Source organism: Juglans microcarpa x Juglans regia, chromosome 1S (genome assembly GCF_004785595.1).
Source record: "Juglans microcarpa x Juglans regia isolate MS1-56 chromosome 1S, Jm3101_v1.0, whole genome shotgun sequence".
Lineage (NCBI taxonomy): Eukaryota > Viridiplantae > Streptophyta > Magnoliopsida > Fagales > Juglandaceae > Juglans > Juglans microcarpa x Juglans regia.
Genome location: NC_054595.1, coordinates 7945958 through 7957099, shown reverse-complemented (window position 1 = coordinate 7957099; position 11142 = coordinate 7945958).

The following is an 11142-nucleotide window of genomic DNA, read 5'->3' as shown; positions in this document are numbered from 1 at the left end:
TCGCTCAGAAGGTAAAATATATCGCTTATCGCCTAACTCTTATCGCCAATTCTGGTCGCGCGTCTCCACGCCTAAATTTCCTTGATTCTCTTTAGATCTCGCTTCCTCTCATCGGTCTGGATTTATAGTCTATTCTTTTGTACCAAAATGCTCTCTTTTCACACTAAATCTTCTCATTCCCTCAAATTCAAGAAATAAAAAAAATATATGTAGAAATAAAATAAAATCAATAATATTGAAGGAAATATGACACTTTTCATAAATAAAAGAGTAATAAAAATTACATAAAAATAACACTTATCACCCAGCCTTCACAATTCATTTGAAATTCAAACCCCAAAACCAAGCCTCTCATTCTATTATTTTAGCCCCTCCTTTGACACATGAGTTGGTCAAATTTGCAAGCAACCTAGACAGACCCTCTTGTACCACCTGCACCGCCCATACCCTACCCAAGTAGGCAGCTTTTTAAGCCAACAAAACCACCCCCACACTCAAGCAAAACCCACTAAAGCCCCAGATTCTAACAATATTTTAATCTTATAGTATTTTTGTTTAACTTTTCCTCTCTCATTTCCCAAAACCCAATAAAACATCACAACTGAAACCATTTCTCTACTATTCACAAACTATTTTACTACTACTCACAAATTTCTCATCTCATCTCATTCCCCGAGCATCCCCTTAAGCTTTACTTGATTTTAGTTTTTGATGGAGTTGGTGACGTGTATGGTGTATCAAATCTTGGCTTGAGTTTGTAACATAAGTGCCTTCACTCAAAGTTGCGTGAACCAATTAGGGTTGGTAAAGTCGAAATACTAGTGTGAGTTTTTCTTTTAAGAGTTGGCTCTTTTGAGGTCTAACGTTTTGATTTGGTGAATAGATCCTCTAAACCCTTTCTAATAGGAGTTAGATCTATGTGTTAAGCTTTGTTTTGAACCATGAATTCATTAATTGAGTTTGTAATAAATACTTATGGATGCATGATTTTGGTGCAAGTTTTGAGGTTCTTGTCTATTTGCTTGATTTAATCTTTAAGCATTGTTATGACATGGTTAAAATGGTGCTAAAACCTAGCTAAGGCTTGACTAAGATGATCATGGGTAAGTTATTTCAAGAAAATTAGCATGCTACATAAAGATTTAGTCAAATTATTTAAGAATAAAGGACATGCATGATTCAGTTTTCGGGTTTGTGGCATGATTTGTATTCTATCTATTTAATATCATGAATGAGTTGGTTATGTTTGTGTAATACCATCTAGAAATGAGAACTTAGCATGTTAGAAGTTAGGATGTATGATACATTGAAGTTCTTAGTGTTTCATTTGCAAAAGAAAAGCTAACACCATGCTAAGTTTCAGGTTGTGATGTTTGGTGTTGTGTTGGTTAATTCATATAAGGAAAATATGGTCGTGAAGGATATCAATCTTAACATGTTATTAAGCTCAGGTTTAGAATGTGATTAAGTGCTAAATCTGATTAAGTCTGCATTGGTGTGCAATTAGGCCTAAAACCACACTAAAACCACACCCAGTGAAACTTGGGGTTTTAGGTGTTTTGGCCATAGTGGATTTCTTATAGTAGATGCATGATTCATTAACTTTTAAGTTAAAAAATGGAATTAGAATAGAAAATACACGAAGTTTGGGGCCAGATTGCAATCATTAAAACTTTAGGGGCTTAGTTACAAATTTGAAAGAGTTAAGGGTCAATTTTACAAATAGTACTCTAAGAGTGTTAGATTCTGACTTTTCTTTGTTAATGAGATTTCCTAACCTAAGTATATCTCCTGTTTCAGCCATTGTCTAAGGATTTTGTAAGGCTTATAACTTAATCTCAATATATTGTAGTGTACTAGGTAATTAATGCCTACAAAGTGATCCATGTTTTATTTAAATTCTAGTTAATATTTGAAATAATTATGTTATACCATGATATTATTATCATAAGCCTGAATATATGTCTTATAGCATAAACATCTGTCATAAAGCATGCGAGTTTGTCACGAATTTAGAGTCAAATATAAAAATTAAGTTTTTATCACGAACCCAATGCTAGGATGAGGGATTTATCCTCGTGGAACTCTCCTGTTCACTATGGAGTGAATAAAATGGAGTGTAATCTCCTGGGTTGAGAAAGAATCATCAACAGGCTTCGAATGGGGTCAAAAGATTCTTGGACTGAAGTCAAAAGGCACCTAATGCTGGTGGTTGCCTCTAATGACTCATGGTAATGGTTAATTCGAACTACCTTGAGGTAAGACTCTGATGATGTACTCACAACTGGTGGATGGACCTGTGATGTGATGCGGTAACCAAAAGGAGCACACAGTTTATGGGGAACTGTGAGGCATCCACCCTCTATAAGAACATGATTAAGAATGAACGAAATCTTTTCATGAAAGCAAGCATGTTAGAAAGTATGAAACTCTGATGTTCATGATGTCATTTTTCGGGTAAAAGTAAGGTCATGCCAATCATTCACATACGTCATGTTTAGTACCATGCATGTCTTGTAAACTGATGGTAATTTAGTTGCATAACTTTATGAGATTTGTAAAAATCTCACTGTGGTAGTCCCAACTATCATTCCCAGCAGGAATGGTAGAAGCTATTCCAGTTGACCATGAAGAAGGATGCACGGGCCTTAACGAGACCGATTAATGAGAGGCTTAGTTTAGAGGACCTAATGGAATCCTTTCTCCAAATTTTTATTGTAATCTTACTTCTGATAGCAGAGCTACTGGAGCTACTCAATCTATAGTGAAGAAACTATGTTGGAGTTTGTAATTAAGGAGTTTGTATTCCAGTACGATGTTTCTTTTAAATTAAGGTCATGTTTGGATGGATGATGCCACTAAAGAGCTAGCCACGTTAACTGCTGCTGGTAGGGCCTCTACTGCACCAACCACACCCACACACTTATGCCGAAAACAACCAGCTAGTCGAAAAACTTGTCCTTTATTTGAATTTGCAAGAAGCTTCCGTGCTCACATACCACCTTCCTCTTACACACACCAATGCTGCTAATGCTTATAGTCCTGCTCCTAGTTCTACTAGTCTTGCTAGTTCGGTTTCGTCTACTAGTCCTCTTAATTCTCACTGTAGTACAAGAAATTGTACCTATAGAATGGGAGGAAGTAAAGAAGCGACAGACGGAAGCTCCCAAATAGGTAGAGATTAGGCAGAGGGAAGAAAAGAAGGAAAGGCCAGAAGGATTCACCTTTAGGGATGATGGGTTGTTATACTACCAAGACCGGAAGATGATTCCAACTGATCTAGAAATCAAGGATAAAATACTAAGAGAAGCACATCAGATCCCATACACGACTCATCCAGGAAGCACAAAGATATATCGGGATCTAAAGCAACACTTTTGGTGGTAAGGCTTAAAGAAGGATGCATCTAAGGATGTTAATAAATGCTCTGTTTGTAGAGCAGTTAAGGCGGAACACCAGAGACCTGCTGGTGAATTACAACCACTTTCAATCCTAGAATAGAAATGGGAGGACATATCTATGGACTTTGTAGTCAGACTACCAGCAACTTCAAAGGGAAATAACTCTATTTGGGTCATGGTCGATCGCCTAACAAAAAGAGCTCACTTTTTGCCAGTGAAAAATACCGACCCTATGGAGAAGTTAATTCGATTATTTGTATCAGAAATAGTGCGACTACATGGAGTTCTAAAAATGATAGTATCAGATAGGGATACGCATTTTACCTTTAGTTTTTGGCAAGGCCTTTAGGACACTTTAGGCACCAAGTTGAAATTCAGTAGTGCCTATCACCTTCAGATTGATGGGCAAACTGAACGAACAATTCAGACCTTGGAAGACATGCTAATAAGAAAAATATGATTGGGAGAAACTCTTGCCATTAATTGAGTTTGAATAAGATAATAGCTTCCAGGCCACCATTCAGATGGCACCCTACGAAGCGTTATACGGAAGGAAATGCAAGTCTCCCTTATACTGGGATGAAGTAGGAGAGGGAAAGATTTACAGTGCAGAGATTCTTCAAGAAATGAAGGATCAAATCCAGATAATAAAGGAAATGATGAAGGCTGCCCAAGACAAACAGAAGAGCTATGCTAAACATTGAAGAAGGAACCTCGAGTTCGAAGTTGGCGATTGGGTCTACCTCAAGGTATCTCCCATGAAAGAAGTTTTTCGGTTTGGGAAAAAGGGGAAGTTAAATAAGAGATACGTAGGATCTTATGAGATATTGGAAAGAGTAGGAGCAGTCGCTTATAGACTGGATCTTCTTGCTGAATTCCAAGGAATTCACAATATCTTCCTTCAAGAAGAGCTTCAAGAAATAGACACCAACAGTTATAGATACAAGGGATATTTCACTACAACCTGACCTAACTTATGAAGAAAATCCTATTCAGATCACAGATTGGAAGGATAAGGAATTTCGAAATCGAAAAATTCCTCTAGTTAAGGTTCTATGGCAGAATCATGATGTTGAGGAAGCTACTTGGGAGAAGGAAGCCGATATGAGAAACAAATACCCCTATTTGTTTGGCTTGTGACTTGTGTGGCATCACACCGCATCATGGCATTCGCATCCATTCATGCATACATGGCATCCATTTCATTTCGTCCTATGACTCGTAGTTCTCTGGTCCTTTACAGTTGCACCATGGCCAGATATAGTAAAGTTGCCCGACGGACATATGTGACCCCCCAGTCAACTCTGGAGGCTTAGAGCTAAGCAGCGACGTAGATGACTAGACCATATGATTGACCCATTTTGGACTCAACAGGAGAGGATGGAGTACCATAGGACTCACATCCTTGACCATGACGGGAGAAGTAATGTTCGTATTAGGAGGGCATTGCCACATGAAGATCGCCAACCATATGACCCTGTCAGGTGGATGGGAGAGACTAGGGTTTCGATGGCTTAGACGCCATATTAGATCGACTCCTCCAGCAACACCAAATTCGCTTGAGTCGAGCTAGGCAGTCGAGAAATGCCAGGTTGAGCAGGAGCCACTATATCCTGACCCCCTCCCCTTGACACATCAGATTTTTCTGACTCCTCATTGAGTCACATTCGTTTCCATGAGGAGGGAGACCCATAGCTTGAGAGCGAGGAGATTCATGAGTCGAGGTTCAATGAGGAAAGAGTCAAGACTTTTTATGATTTTGAGGAGGATGAGTACCATTACCACACCAGGACGAGATGACAAAGGATGACACTGAGAGACCCACTTCGAGCCTCGAGACATAACATACTTGGTGAGTCACACTTAGCATTTGTCATGTATTATATTTACTAAGACCCTGATTTCGAGGACAAAATCTTGTTTTTGGGGGGGGATGTAACACCCCGTCTAATTACCCATTAGGATTTACCCTTAATCTCCCTTAGAATGAGCTTATAACACAATATTATATTTTTGGGCTTCATATATATATATTTTTTAGCATGAGAATTATTATTATATATTTTTTTAAGGAAGTTAGTTAGACTTGTTTTACCTATTAGACTATAGCACTTAGTGTCATTAACGATTAAGCTTGAGGGTTAAGTTTGAACAGTTTAGTAAGCAAGCTCATTAGTGCTTCACTTACGAGAAGCTTTGAACTTAAGAGAAGCTTTGAACCAAGCCTTATAAGAGTTTAAGTATTTGTTCTCTAGCCTTAGAAAGGCTTGGCCCAAGTGTGAGGAAGGCATAAGGCCTTTTGGGGCCTAATTTGGTGTGTACATTGACCCATGGCCCATTTATAATAAGGCAAGCCTTTCAAGCCCCATTCTTGTGGATCTTGAGGCCTCTCATGACCTCTTAAAATCTGGACCCAAAATCTCCTATCAACCCACACCCAAAGCCCATAAACCATGCAACTTCCTCTCATGGCCTTTTTAAGCTCAACAAGGTCCAAAGTCTTGTATTGCATTTTCACATTTCTATTTGAAGCTCATATATACCATACTATTGTTTTCCTTAAGCACTTTGGAGAACTTGAAATAGAGAAAATCATGAGGGATAGGGTACTATTCACGTTTGCAAAAGGATGACACAAGCTGGGAGTAGGCACTCTTCACCACCATCGCCCACTCCATCAATCACAAGGCTTCCCCTCCAACCAAGGCTAGCATCCCCCTCCCCTTTTGAAGCCTATAGAAAGCCCTTCCACTCCTTCATTTCCTCCGCACCTCTTCTCCAAGCTTCTCTTGAGATCTTGAGAGTTTCTCCTCCCTTAGTGAGCCACAAAGAGAAACCAAGTGTTCTTGAGTGTTCTTGTGAAGTTTTTGAGAGTTCTTGTGCTGGGAGCTTTAAAGACCATGAATAGGGCTGCAAACGAACTGAGTCGAGTCGAATTCGAACTAGGGGCCTCGAGCTCGATTAACATGTATATATGCTCAAACTAGACTCGAGCTCAACAAATATTAGAGGTTTCTGATCAAACTCGGCTCGCCTAACATATATTAAGATCAAGCTTGACTCGAACTCAAATACCAAAAATAGCTTGAGCTACTCGACTCTGTTTGGACTTCGTGACTTGAATACTTGTTTCAAGTTTCATGGCATGAGTTCAATGGTGGAGGGCGGCATAGAGAAGTAGCACGGCTGAAGGCAGTTGGGGTGGCAACGACAGGAAAGAGAGGCTGCTGCTCGACGACGACAAGGCAAAGACACCGACAACAACACACACGGATGCAGAGGAGAGAGAGAGCTGTGGGGAGATGGAAGAGGATGAGGCGCATCAGAAATGGTGCGAGGTGGACGACAATGTAGAGGAAGAAGAAATAAGAAAGAAGAAAGAAGAAAGAAGAAGAAGAATGTGCAGATTCTCTGCAAAAGAAATAAAGAAGAAAGAAAGAAAGAAGAATAAGAAAACGGGAGAGGGAGGCTAGGGGAACGACACATAGAAGAAGAGAAATAAGAAGGGGCTATAGGGTTTTGGTCAAAACGTATAGCTTAATCAAAAGGGGTTGCGCCGTTACTTGAAATGGGTTGGGCATCAACTTCACACACACGACCCAAAATAAATAAAACACTATAAATCAACTACAAAAAGCCCAAACTCAAAAGACCAAAATAAAATAAACAAAAGACACATTAAAATAAAATACACCATAACCTTAGCAATTAAATAAGTAAAATAATATATATAGAAATATTACGAGTATTGTGACGAGCCCATAACGAATCGAGTCGCATTTTTATGAATTTTGTTCACGAGCCTACATTGAGTCGAGTCGAGATTACACGAGTTTAGCTCGTTTAATATTCGAACCGATATTAGTGATCGCGAACAACTCATTTACCAAATGAACTGAATCCGAATCAGGTTTATACGAGTCGAACTCAAGCTGTTCACGAGCAGTTCTGTTCATTTGCAGCCCTAGTCACAAAAATTGTAAGTTTTCTTGCCTTAGATCTTAGTTTGCATGTTATGTGTTGCTTTGAAGTGTTGAAGTGACTTTTGAATGAGTTTAGGAAAGGTTACCATGCTTAGATCATAACTGAGTTCATTAAGAATGGATTAAGTATTTAAATTGTTTTAAGTGAGAATTTTAGCTATGATATGTCTTAGCAAATTTTGATATGATGTATTAATGTCTTAGAATGATTATTGAGGGTTTGATTTTGAAATTATAGTGATACCATGATAGGTTTAGATTCTATATTGTGTTGATCATCAAAGTATGCACGGTTTGATTTATTTATGCTTAACTTATGGTGTTTTTATTAATTTCACCTAGGCTTGAAATATGAGCATTTAGAAAAATCTTGTAATTGGGATAAGAAGAGAAATGCATGATTTAATTCTAGTTTTTGAAACTTTCCTTGATGAAAAAGACTAAAAGATATCATACATGATTAAGGACTAGTTAATAGAGATTAAGGTTTTTAGCCATGTTTAAGTGTTGGGTTGAACTTGTTCACCTAAGATTAATCTTTTAACATGTCATTAAGGATTATAGTGATTATTGGTACTTAAAAAAAATTGAATCTGCATGCATTCATAAGGATCAATAGTTGGAATTACACTTAGGCATCAACTAGAGTGTATGCCACGGGTTGAGTGTATTTGGACTAGTTCCACTTTGATTTTTGAAAATTTAAGGGTATAGATGGTTTTAGAATATGGAAAACATAAGGTCTATGAAGTTTGGTTAAATTTGGGGCTTATTTGAAAATAGTGAAAAATTAGGGTCTCAGTGGTAGTTTTTGAAAGTTTAGGAGTATTTTTGTAAATACCCATTTTAGAAACCTTTTGATTATGAATATCTTCTGTAGTAGTCCAAATTCTAACTTAGTACAATTTTGATTACAGCCGCTACGAGTTTTCCAAACTTAGGCAGTTTGTAAGTTGATCTCCAACTTACACCTTAATAAATTATTTATGATTTATTCATAAATGCTACATTCATGTTATAATTGTCATTTTGAGCATGAAATATCATGTTTTATGATACATTGAGTACAAGACTACTTGCCTACATGACCTGTGAAATCTTCAATATTTTTTAGCATATTGCACATAAATATCATTTTCACATGAAAGCTTGTTACATATGCACATGTCATAAACTACATTTGTCAAATATACTATGAATTATTTTCTATCATGACCCCAAAGGCTAGGATAAGGATTTATCCTAGTGAAGTTCCTCTGTCTACTCTGGAGTTAGTAAAAATGGGGTGGTAACTCCTAAGTTAATGAAGAACAATCAACAGGCTTCGAATGAGTTATTTTTAATGAATGCTGGAGCATGGTCAAATGTATATGACACCTAAAACTAGTGAGTGTATATGCTATGATGTTATGTTATATTACCAATGCATTGAAAATGAGTTGCAGACAACGTAGCTTCATCGTGAGTTGTACTATGATCACCAACAACAGGTACTCACAGTGCATATGGGGAACTATGACGATACCAATGTACCATATATTATGATATTAATGTTATGATTAAATGTGAATAGCTAATAATGATGAAATGTTATGATAAAATATATGTTTTTTACAGTTGAAGTAAAAAATATTTTTTGTAAGAAAATGTGTCTCAGGTTTTTGAAAATTTTGAGGAGTCTGGATGGGAGATATATACTACTTTTTTTCTGCATCGCACACATTTTATATTTATCATTCATCATGTATAATTTATTTTTGTGTACGTTAGTTGTCTAACTTACTAAAATTTCAAGTAAATCTCACCCCTTGTGGACTCACTATCATTCCACTCGGAATGATAGAAGTTCTGTCATAACTTGACGAGGATGGGCCAGTGCATCCGATTGATTGAAGAGGAGGTGGACCTCAGCCAAAGATTGGACCTCATCTTGATGTTTATAACTCTAACCCTTCGTGCTTTAGAACGCATGAAGCAGTTGATTTAGACATAGAGACTTCTTATCAAGAATAATTATACTAAAATTATGCTACCTTATGATTTGAACTAATGATGGTTATGAATGACATTGAGATGTTTTAGTTTATTTTGACATAAGTTTAATTTATTTAGTCACCCTTATTCCGCTGCGATTATTGCATACTACTAGATGCATTTGTTGGACGTATTGCATATTAACTGTCATGAACGGAGGTATGTAACCTTGTGTTGCATGTCTCAACACTCTAAGTCTCCATTCTATCCCAAGTGGAAGTTGGGGGTGTCACTACACATTCCATAAAAATCGTAAACTCATCATATCAACAAAAATGTCAAAACACCAAGTTTAGGTAAAAAAGACTAACTCTTGAGGTTCTTGGTCTAATGCTTTCCAAAACAACTCTAAGGACTCCAAAAGTCCGTAATCAGACACCTAGCATGTTCATCATTCAAACATATGTGATAGCATGCTTGTTTAAACAACTCAAATCATAAAAATACAACCTACATAATCGGCTTGCACTAAAATACCAAAACCGTGTACAACATGCTTTTGAATTGACACAAAAACACTATATCCTCGATATTTTTGAAATAAAACTTCAAGAAATAAAACCTACTAAGGCACCTCATTCAGTTTGAAGGTTTTCTCTTGAAAAAAATAAAGTTTATAGACTGATATAGTTAAATTCAATATGTTAGATCTATTTTATAATAATAAAATTTTTATAATACGATGACAACAGATTGCATCATCTTGCAATCTTATTTTGCAAAATTTTTAAATCAAATACTTTTGTAAATAAAAGACCATGAGTATTTTTTTCTTCCTATCTTACATTTGACCTAGCTCTTAAATGGTTTAAATGTGGCATGGAGTAAGGTCTTGTTTAGTTACATAGTTGAAATGAGAAATCTGTGAATAGTAGTAAAATAATTGGTAAATAGTAGTGAAATAGTTTGAATTAAGATTTTTATGGAGTTTTGAAAAAGTAGAGAGAAAAAATTGAATAAAAAAATTATAAAGTTAAAACAGGGTTAGAATATAATTTTTGTATTGTAATTTAAAAAAATTAAATTGTTTTTGTGTTTTGTTTGGAAGTTTGAGAAAGTTATAATGATTAGGTAATGATTAGATGAAAAAAGTTGAAAAATATTTGTGTTTGAATGATTAGGAGTCTTCGGTTTCTGGGCCTAGGAGGCACCCCTGCCCCCCTTGGTGTATTTGATACCCATGGGGGCCGCCGATGGTGGTGTTCTAGTTAAGCCAACGTATGCACAAGCAATGGTTAAGCAGGACTCGTTTTCCTTCAAGATGCCGATGCGATATTCGGTCGATATCAATCCTGAACCAGGTGTCATATTTATTGATTTGGAGATGACGAAGGCAGCCAATGATTTTTGTTTTACTCTGGTTTTGAAGTTTGTTCGTACACGTCCTCCAATAGAGAAGATTCGTTGTCATATAATTAAATCTTGGGGGTTATTGGAGAGTCCTACAATTAGTTTCATGGATGGGCATCATGTGCTTCTCCGGATGCATTCGGAACGGGATTTTGTGCATGCCTGGGCGCGAGAAGGAAGATTGATGGAAGGTTGGGTGTTCCGTCTATTCAAATGGACCAATGATTTTGATCTTCATATTGAACCTTCTCTTGCACCATAATGGATTTTCTTGCTTGGGCTTCCCATGCATTTATATAGGCAAGACTGGATGCAGATTTTAGCCACTATATTTGGTCATTATTTGTGCACTGACCATGCAACTTTGAACCAGA